Raw genomic sequence first — 10,130 nt, 5'->3', positions numbered from 1 at the left:
AGATGAGGCTATTAACCCCTCGCAACCTGCCAGGGTACAGCAGGGGAGCTGGATGAATCAGCAAGGGGATAGTCCATGACATCAGGCAGGATAGCAGCACAGCTTCGGCTAGGGCACTGACCCCGCACATGCACTAGGTGGGGCATCATGTATATGGATTGCACTCCAGCATACACACCAAAAAAATATTTTTTTTCTACGTGTAGAGGCCCAGCCTCCCTTCTCCCTCCCTCCCTCTCTCTCTCTCTCCCTCCCTCTCTCCTTTCTCTTTCTCTCTCTCTCTCTCTCTGCTCCAGCCTCCTTGTTTTCCTGCACTGCCCAGCCTCTTCTGCTCGCATTACCTTTTGCAGTATCTCTCTGTGCTGCTGCTGCTGCATTAAAGCTCCTTTATTCATTATAAAGTGAGAGGATTTGGGGCACACAGGAGGCATCGCCAGCCTAAGCTTTCCGCACGGTTTTCTCTCCTTCTCCCATTTGCCACATTCCCATTGCTCATTTTCTGCTATGCTCTGACCGTGGAGGATGTATTAGAAGAGATCTATGGCTCGCTGAAGGGAAACCCACCCATTGCCCTCTCTCTCTGCTGACAGGTAAGTGACAGATGGGGATGCAAATGGTTAATGAACCGCTGTCATCTATATAGAATATGTGTCATTTTGCGGAGTCTTGCCTTAACCCTTTACAGCGCAGGCCTCTGTGCCGACTGTCCCGTTTACGCAGAGCGATTATTGGTCCGACGCGAACGTAGGCGAGCATCCGTAATCACTGTTTACGTAATAAAAATTGTTGACTATTTTTTTTTTTTCAATTTAATGTATCAACCATAGGTAAAATGTTGATGGTGTAGGTGGCATAATTACATGAAACGGCTCCTATTTTTGCGATACGTGAAAACAAGGCGTGACGATATTTCTAACTCTAAAGTATTTCTATAGGGGGCACAGTGTCTGGATCCATCGCCACATTCCCCTTATGACCACCACCCCTCCACCACCCTGGATTCTGCACATCACAAGCCGTCAGATAATCCAGTACACATCTGTCTGTGGCTGCAGTGCATGAACACACACAAATCTCCTATCCTACTACCCATGTCACCCGCTTGCTACCTGCTGGCACTTTACGCTTTTCCTAATCGGATCTGGTACATTACGTATCTGCCATTTTCTTACATACAGCATTGTCATACAATCCCACAATATCCCGGGATCATCTGTGAACACACATGCACACACCTACCTATGTGCGGAGGTAGTCCATACACACCCTCCCAGCCACACAATAGGCACGATGACACAAATCTACACATAAAACCCACACATGCTTTTTGCCTTTTTTTCCTTCCTGCCCATTGATGGATTCACACACCTTGATTATTATAAAGTCATTAGATTACACATTCCTCTGTGTACACCCCCACACCCTTATACACGGCTACATACGCTACACACATGTATGGGGGGCTCTATACACACCTGTATGCAAGAATATTGTACAATAGCAACATGCACCCATAGGCACACATATAATCTCCCAACCACTCCCTGTGCAATCTAGGGAGAAGACAAGGGAGAGAGAGAGAGATATTCTTTGTACACATAGGGTGTGACACATGCAACATAATTTTCTTGCACAACACAAGGCACACAGATTTTATTAATATTTTTATTTCAATCAGTCCATATACCATATACAATATGATATCATCCATCATACAGCACACGTGTCATATATAATATCAAGGGCACAGATATATATATACATATGTATCATATTCACACTGTTATTATAAACATGAATGTATCAGTCAATAAATGTATCAATTTATTTCAATATGTAGAAGAATCTCAGACCTGAAGGATTAAATGTTATGGTTCTCTGTAATACTGACCATAATCTTATGACATTATTAATGCTAATAGCGATATTAATTCATTGTAATATATATATTCCCATTTTATATCTTTTTGCTAACAAAATTTTTGGTGGCCATTGATAGGGTGGATGTATATTTGAGGTGGGGCGTGTTGTCTGGTTAGATATATAGAGGAAACCCCTGATTGGGAGATCATATTATTTTACGGAGTTCATCAACATGTGAGTTATTGAGGTCATCTATTAATTTTCAATCTGATCTGTCATCACTGCTGACCTGTCTGTTTTAGTATCAATTAACAAAAAAATGAAACATTGAGCGTGATGCTTATTAAAGATCACGCTGTCACGTCTCCTTAGATAAACTCGCACTGCCAAAAATAGAACAATTCTACAGCATCATTCTTTAAGGTGTTGTAGCGTTCCTCTGTTATTCCTCCCAGAAATTTATGAATAAATTGACAAATGGGTATTGCCAGATGGGAAGGGAGGGGGCGTGTCCTTAGTTATTCTGACACCGTTCAATCAATGATAATGATATTCTGAGACTATGATTGAACAATGTCAGACTGAGGGCTCATTCACATATACATTTTTTTGCCCACAGTCTGGAGCGTGCACCATCTTTTTTTTTTTGGAGAGTGGAAATCAATGGGTATGAAAAAAAAAATAGACAGAGGAATCAGGTGTTTTGCCATGTTATTTTTGCAAACCAATCAACAGATGCCGTTCAGATGTGAAAAAGAAAATGCATGCAAATACAATACTGATGCAAAATGGAAGCGCTTTTTGCGGATGCGCAATGAACACGTCTGTGTACATGAACCCTAAATACGGACATGCCCCCCCAATGCGTTACCACATACGACTGATTCATTACACCTGATGCTCCAATATTTAAATCTACCATCAAAATGCATCATGATAAACCAGGGACATTACTCATAGATCCAGGCACCGTGACTGTGGTAATCTTCTTATATTTGTTATCCATAGCCTCCTGCCTTAGGGCTCTTGTGGGTGTTTCCTGAGCCCCTCATTGCTGTAGTTTCATAGGCTGTTACACTGAACACAGCAGAGTCTCCACTCCCCCTGCTGCCTGATTACACAGGCTGAGGGAGAAGGGAGAGAACAGGGGGTTAGGTTAAACATGTTCTGCTCATTGTAACAGCCTGCAAATCTGTAGCACTGAGGGGCTCTGGTAACGCCCCCCAGGAACAATCCAGACTCATTAGCATAATCTTCAATGTTGATCTTCAATGTAGAAGGAATGAGGCCTTGGATAACAAATATAAGACAATGTCATGGTGCCTGGATCTATGAGTAAGTGTCTCTGGTCTATCATTCCTGGTTTTGATATTCTTTACTGTGTAGCTGTGATCGTGACTAAGAACTTGCATTATGTATAGTACAAAACGCGCAGATATGTTTCACTGAACAAAGAAAGGTTTCTTACACTATATTTGAGTGGCAGGGGAAATTTTCTACTTTATATATCCCCCCCTCCATTTAATTTCTAAACTTCCAGGAGGAATAATAGAGAAACGTCACAAAGCAGAGCGAATCTCTACAACACTAGTAATGTCAGGACAGGTTGTCCTTAATAAGCATCATGCAATGTTTAATTTTTTATGACTTTCTAGTTAGATATTGTGATACCTGACCAGTAACGGGATTCCCTCCTGGACCTACTGGGTCAATGGTAATATTAATGTACTGGTGTGTGATGAAATAATTTAATCCTATTTAATCCTATTTAAATGATCATCTAGACCTTATATGAATAATCTGATTTATAATATCTGATTTATAAATGATACCATATAAATGACTATATTCTGCGGATCAGGGGGGAGACTCCATAAAGCTCTCACGAATGTGCGGACATATCCGGGTCTAATGATTACCCATTGGTGAACCATTCGCTCCTCTACTAGAATAACTCAGTGAGAGGGACATAGGTCAGAGGTTAATATAGCATCTGCTGTTTGATCCTCTCTGCTATGCAGGGCCTAGCCGCCTGCAGCTGAGGTCACAAGGCCCCGAACACGACGTCAGCCATGTTTAAATATCCCCTCCGGCAGAAAACAATCCATTGGCATTTTTTTTTGTTGGATTTGACAGCAAAAGGCGTGATCAGCGAATGCTTCTGCGAGGAAGGGGGGGGGGGAGGAAGGGGGGGGTAAAAATATAAAAAGAGGAGTGGGGATGGAGTTGTGTAGATTATTATAATGTTACATGGTCGGAGAGATATCTGCATGGCGGCTCGCTCGCTTGTGTGTTGTTGGAAGAGTTTTCCCACTGTGCAAATAAAAGAACATTTACACAAGATAAACTACTCATCCGCCTATTCAATTCGGGGTCAAGAGCAGGGAAGGGGTTAAAGGGGCGGGTCCCATGTTGACAGCAGGAACTGAGTGTTAGTACAGATTTCTTCCAGCTATAATACAACAAAGAAGGGACCCATATGATTGACAGATTTTAAGGATTCCATTAGGCAATTACTTACCGAGCAATTCCGTTACCAAATATTCTACTACGTTAGGTCTGACGCAAATAGGGAGAGATAAGGCTTTAACCTCTGAAGTAGCTAAAAATCAGAAGGATCAGACAAAATTCATCAATTCTGAATTCACTCTTGCAGGATAGAGTGACGGATTGGATGTCAAATGTTCTATGGAGAGGGGAGGGGTAGGTGAGTTACAGCATCTAGGTGTCCACCCAGTAACTCAGAGACAACCGCTGCAAAGGGATAACTGCTGAAAAATGAAGAACCGCAAGTTACATAACAACCAGAAAGAGTGTTATTTCTTTTAAACATATATTGGATAACTGAATTATTTGCTGAAAGTTTGCGGAAAAGAGAGATACCCTTTAAGTAAAACTTAAAAATGCACCGTGACTGTGGTAATCTTCTTTTATTTGTTATCCATGGCCTTCTTCCTTATAAAAGCAACTATTAGAATTATGCTATTGATGCATGAAGGGCTCCAGAGGGTATTTTTAGAGCCCATCAGTGCTGCAGATTCACAGGCTGTTACAATGAACAGAGCAAGTCTTCCCTCCCTCTGGGCATTCTGCTGCTAAATTACTCAGGCAGAGGAAGGAGAGAGAGAAGAGGAGTTAAGTAAGACATGTTCTGTTCATTGTAACAGCCAATGTATCTGCAACACTGAGGGGCTCTGGTAAAACCCCCAGAGCTCTTCTGGCTCATTATAAAAGTTGGTTTTATAAGGAAGCCGGCCAGAGATAACAAATATAAGAAGATCACCAAAGTCACAGTGTCTGGATCTATGATTAAGTGTCCCTGGCTTATCATGATGGATTTTGATAAGAGCAAGCTTTGTTTCCACTGATGTCATAGGAGAGAGCTGCACATACATACCTACACCTGGCGTAGGACTGGGGTTCCTGATAAAAATTATTCTGAGGTCCTCTATTATCCCCTTGGAAATAGACCCTATTACCCTCCAAATTAGTTATATTCTGGTGTATATCTGGGGTCCAATGGTATGTTAGGCCTGGGCCGACCAGAGGATTCACCGAGCCTCTGGTGGGCCAGTCCGACACTACCTGCATTCATATATGCTGCGCTAGACTGCCTCATGGATTGTTATACAGGCAGTCCACGGGTTACATACAACAAAGGGTCTGTTGGTTTGTTCTTAAGTTGAATTTGTATGCAAGTCGGAGCTGTATATTTTATCATTGTGACCCCAGCCAAATTTTTTTTGGTCTCTGTGACAAATGGATTTTAAAAATGTTGGGTTGTCATTAGAACCCGGATTAACAATAAAGCTTCATTACAGACACCTGTGATAACTGTTATAGATGTTTATTGTAGTCTAAGGCTAAAATACAGTAAATTACCAACATCCAGAGGTCCGTTTGTAACTAGGGGTCGTATGTAAGTCAGGTGTTCTTAAGTAGGGGACCAACTGTACTGGGATTTGGGGGACCACATTTGCCTTTTTAAAGAGCTATCTACTTTATGCAACCCCTATTGATCCTCCAGCCTTATTATAACATGTCTTATCCATTTATTGTATGGAGATGAGCTGTCTGGATGCAACTTTCTCCCCTTCCCCATGTATAGTACGTGTAATGTGTGTGCGGGTGTTGGGGTATATAATAGCTGATGAGCCTATTTAATGTGTATCACTTGCCTAAGGCTTATGGATTATCTAGAGCGTGGAGTCACTGCAAAGGGGGTCTTTCCCTTCGGAGGTCTCGGCTCATCCATACAAGATGGCCCATTGATTTCCCAGAGTACCATGTCATGTTTCATCACCTGCAGTGGTGATAAGTACTCCCCATACACAGCTTATAGTCGGGGAACCCAATACCACGGAAAAGGGGTGAATCCCCTAACATAAATGCAGCACCTAAACCATATGATGACTGTGGTTCCTGTAGTCTTACATTGGGGTCTCTGATATATGAGAGTACTACAAGTCTCAGCATAACATGTGGGTGTATTCAGCCATAGACATGGAATTTAGAGTATGAAAAATAAACAAGAAACCCTGTTTAACCACAAAATATGACATCCCACACGTGTCCAGGAATAGCGGCCTGATTACAGACTTCTGCGGAAAACGCTGTATTTTTTGCCTCCAGTATTTTCTATGTTGTACTACCTGTCACATGAGATTACATAGCGTATATGGACTTCAGCTGACTATACATCATACTTAACCATCTATGTACAGACTTCCCTCCGCCAGATGTATCTACTGATAGAATGATAGGAATTCTACCCAAATATGAACTGTCAGCTGACAAGAGAGCATTTCTGAGGTTTTTTTTACGACTCATGACTGCAGCTGTCCTGATCATCAGCCTATTGTTCTCTTGAGAATAAGTTGATCACAAAGTGTCTGTCCTCCTGCTGTGACCTTCAGTGATCACTCTAATCTGGTGGGAAACGGGGAAGTAAGTGTTCAATTTCCCTGCAGTGCCACCACTGGAGAGATTAGGCATTACAATAATTAATATGCATTACATTCAATGGGCTGGATTACTGGACAGGGCTTTTTGATGGCGAGCCCTTTGGAGATAGAGTGCCCTAGCTACAACGAAAACCCACATATTTGTGAAAAAGTGCCAACATGACAATGTAAGCAGTAACTTATTGATCCCCGCTGTATCACAGGTTTTAATCGTAATGGTGTCCTGAGTTCACCAATACAATAGAAAGATGGAGAAAATTGGATTGTAGCTTCCCTCCAGGGTCCCTGAAGAGGAAGAGTCAGGGGACCCAGAGCAGGAGCTCCAATGACAATCCATCTCTATTCACACCTTCTTGTTCCTCCTGTAGTCCTGTTGCTTTAAAATGACGCTGAGCATGGCACTTTCTGGCCTGTATTGGATCACAGGAGGAAGCCTTGAGTCCTATCTGGCAAACTCTGTGTTGGGGTGAAGGCCTTGGTGCACACAGAAAGGGCTCTGAGTGCCATGTCTGGCACCCGTGCCATAGGTTCGCCACCACTGACATAAGTTGAGAATCCCAAACTGGCTACCTGCCCTCTATAATTCACTAAGGTGGACACGGTCACGGTCACCCAATGACTCAAAATTGAGCTGACTGTACTGAGAGCTACACTGTATTTCAAGTTTTGTCTCCCTCAATAGGTCATGATGGATCTTCTAGGGTGTTCCATGATTTGTTTCTACGAGGAATGGAATAGGCCAGTGATGGCAAACCTTTTAGAGATAGTGTGCCAAAAATGGGACCCAAAACACACTAGCTTTTCCCAAAGTGCCAACACGGCAATTTAGGCAGTAGCAAACTTATTGTTACCAGAATTTTTGAGCTCAAATCCGACCCTGTCTACACCTTTTTACTCTTCAGATATGATCAAGCAGCACAGGACGAGTCACTTTAAAACAGGGCACTACTTGGACTGCCTGAAAGTGCAGGAAGATGCCATGTCTGGCAGACTCTGTGCCTGGGAGACAGCCCATGTGCCCACAGAGATGCCTCCGAGTGCCGTCTCTGGCACCAGTGCCATAGGTTTGCCACCACTGGAATAGGCCCTATCTATTGTAAAATCAATAAGCATACGGCTCTGTCACGGCTATTGGATTTAAGTTGTCTGATGTTTACTGAAAATTTTATAAACCATAACATTTTTTTTTTACACAGTTCCCCTTCTTCGGTATACCCTTTTCCCTAACTTCACACATCTCCACTTAAATTATTCACAATTTCCTCAGCCTTTTCCTCGCGGCTTTGAGAGCTGTCAGGTTTTATAGTGCTGCTGAGATACTAATCTGTACGGGTTTGTTCATCTGTGTATGGTGTTGTTCGGAACCGCTTTAGAATACTAAACTGTGTATCAAGAGATTCTCATTGTGACTGAATGCTGTGTTTTTGGTATTGGTGTCTTCCCTTTACTGTGATCTTATAACCTGTACAAATAGCTAACAATGGGCTGATGGACACAAGATGCTGGTCCATTCATCTTAATCCACAACCAATTGACTCCTAATGGCTCCTAATGTCTGAGCTATGGTCAGCTGTTGGGCAGTGGGTCTTGTGCATCCAAAGTTTGTGACCACCAAAAATTTTCAAGAGGTTTTCCAAAATCGGAATATTGATGGCCAATGCTTAGGAAAGATTAGGGTGCCATAATTGGGTCTGGCTACTGCTTTGGTTTGGTGAACCCTTGACCATGATAGGTTTTAGGTAATGTTTCGGAGACAGATAAATAGGCAGACTATATAATAGATACTTCACTGGTGCCAAAATGTCGGCAGTACAGTATCGTATAGCTTCTATGTGTATAGATTATAGAGCAGCTTTGAGCTGTGTGATACAATGTTGCAATAGTTTTACTTAGGAATTTCAAAGGCAACGAGTCCTGGGTAAATACACAACATCTATGGCAGTAAGTGAACCTCAGAGAAGGATTGTTGGTCTTAGTGTCTTTGTGTTTTTCATGTACCCAGGGTTTCCAAGTTAAACAAGCAATAACACCAACAACATACAGCGTACTGCAGCAATTCTGGCCTAGATACACCTTAAAGTGAATGTTCAATACCGGTTCTTGTCATCTTAATAGATTCACAGCTCTGTGCTGAGGTCTTTGCATTGGTCGGGGCTTTTTTACTTCACTAACAGCTTCAATTGCCCTAGATCAGTGATGGCTAACCTATGGCACTGGTGCCAGAGGTGGCACTCAGAGCCCTTTCTGTGGGCACTCAGGCCATTACCAGAGATGACTCCAGGTATCTTCCTGCAGTCCCAGACAGCCCAGGACTTGCTGTGCACATTGGTACTTTAAAGTGACAGCTCTACCTGGGACTATTTTCTGCTTTATTGGTGTCTTCAGGGTCTTCAATGAAAACTGTGACAGAGAAGGGAGTATAAATCACAAATTACATTTCTGTGTTGGCACTTTGCGATAAATAAGCGGGTCTTTGTTGTAGTTTGGGCACTCGGTCTCTAAAAGGTTTGCCATCACTGCCCTAGATGTACATAGATTTGTAAGACAACAACTTGGCTTCATGTAGCCACCACTAGATGGAGCTGTACAGTACCCCAGACAGAGAATCCAATGGCTTCCTGGCTCCTTCTACTTGCAGACAGCCTATATATTATCTTATAATAAATCATAACCCACATCTATGAAGGGATTTTTGAACTATAGAAAAAATAAGTCTGGGTGCTATGACCAAACAATAGGAAATTATTCGGCACATGATTTTAGGGTATAAAGCAAATGATGATAAAATATAGATTTTTAAGTTAAAGAGAACCTATCATATTAAACATGTTAAAATCTAAAAACTAACAAGTATAGTACAAAGTTATCTTTATCATCCCAATGGAGTAGATTCCTGAATATTGCTCCATTAAAACCGGGACATGCAACACTCATTCTCATGGATGATGGGGGTCTCCCAGCAATTAGACATTTGTCACTCATCGTGTTTATAAGTATAATGTACTGTTGTTGGAAAATCCCTTTAATGCCCAGAATTAACCCCGTCCTGTCTTGTTCTGGAAATATCAAGGTGAGAGATATTCATATTATATCCAAGTATGAGTCATGGAGCCCACTAGGGATTAAAAATACTACTTTTTATAGACGTTCTACCTCCGTAGGTAACTTTTTCGGCAAATCTAAAGATAGATCAATTCTGATAAGTTCTCTGTGTATAGTCAGGTTTCCACCATATCTGTCAATGTTGTCCCTCATGAATATTGTAACTAAGGAAGATAGCGACAAAGCAGCCAGAGTATAACC

At 42.1% G+C, this 10,130-nt stretch overlaps 1 protein-coding gene across 6 annotated transcripts in view; it reads left to right on the top strand.

The window, feature by feature from the left end:
- The first annotated feature begins 248 nt into the window (after positions 1-248).
- The window catches only part of EPB41L1 (erythrocyte membrane protein band 4.1 like 1), an 85,597-nt gene continuing 75,715 nt past the window's right edge, over positions 249-10,130 (top strand). For 2 of the 6 annotated variants that reach the window (XM_072112120.1, XM_072112119.1), the window contains exon 1: positions 250-590. The gene's annotated coding sequence lies outside the window, so the exon portion shown is untranslated. Of the gene's footprint in view, positions 591-10,130 lie in introns of all 6 variants that reach the window. The other 4 variants (XM_072112117.1, XM_072112121.1, XM_072112122.1 and 1 more) reach the window with 4 other exon arrangements.

The sequence above is a fragment of the Engystomops pustulosus genome, chromosome 6, assembly GCF_040894005.1.
Source record: "Engystomops pustulosus chromosome 6, aEngPut4.maternal, whole genome shotgun sequence".
NCBI classification, from domain to species: Eukaryota; Metazoa; Chordata; class Amphibia; order Anura; family Leptodactylidae; genus Engystomops; species Engystomops pustulosus.
This window is presented reverse-complemented; position numbering and strand designations above follow the sequence as displayed.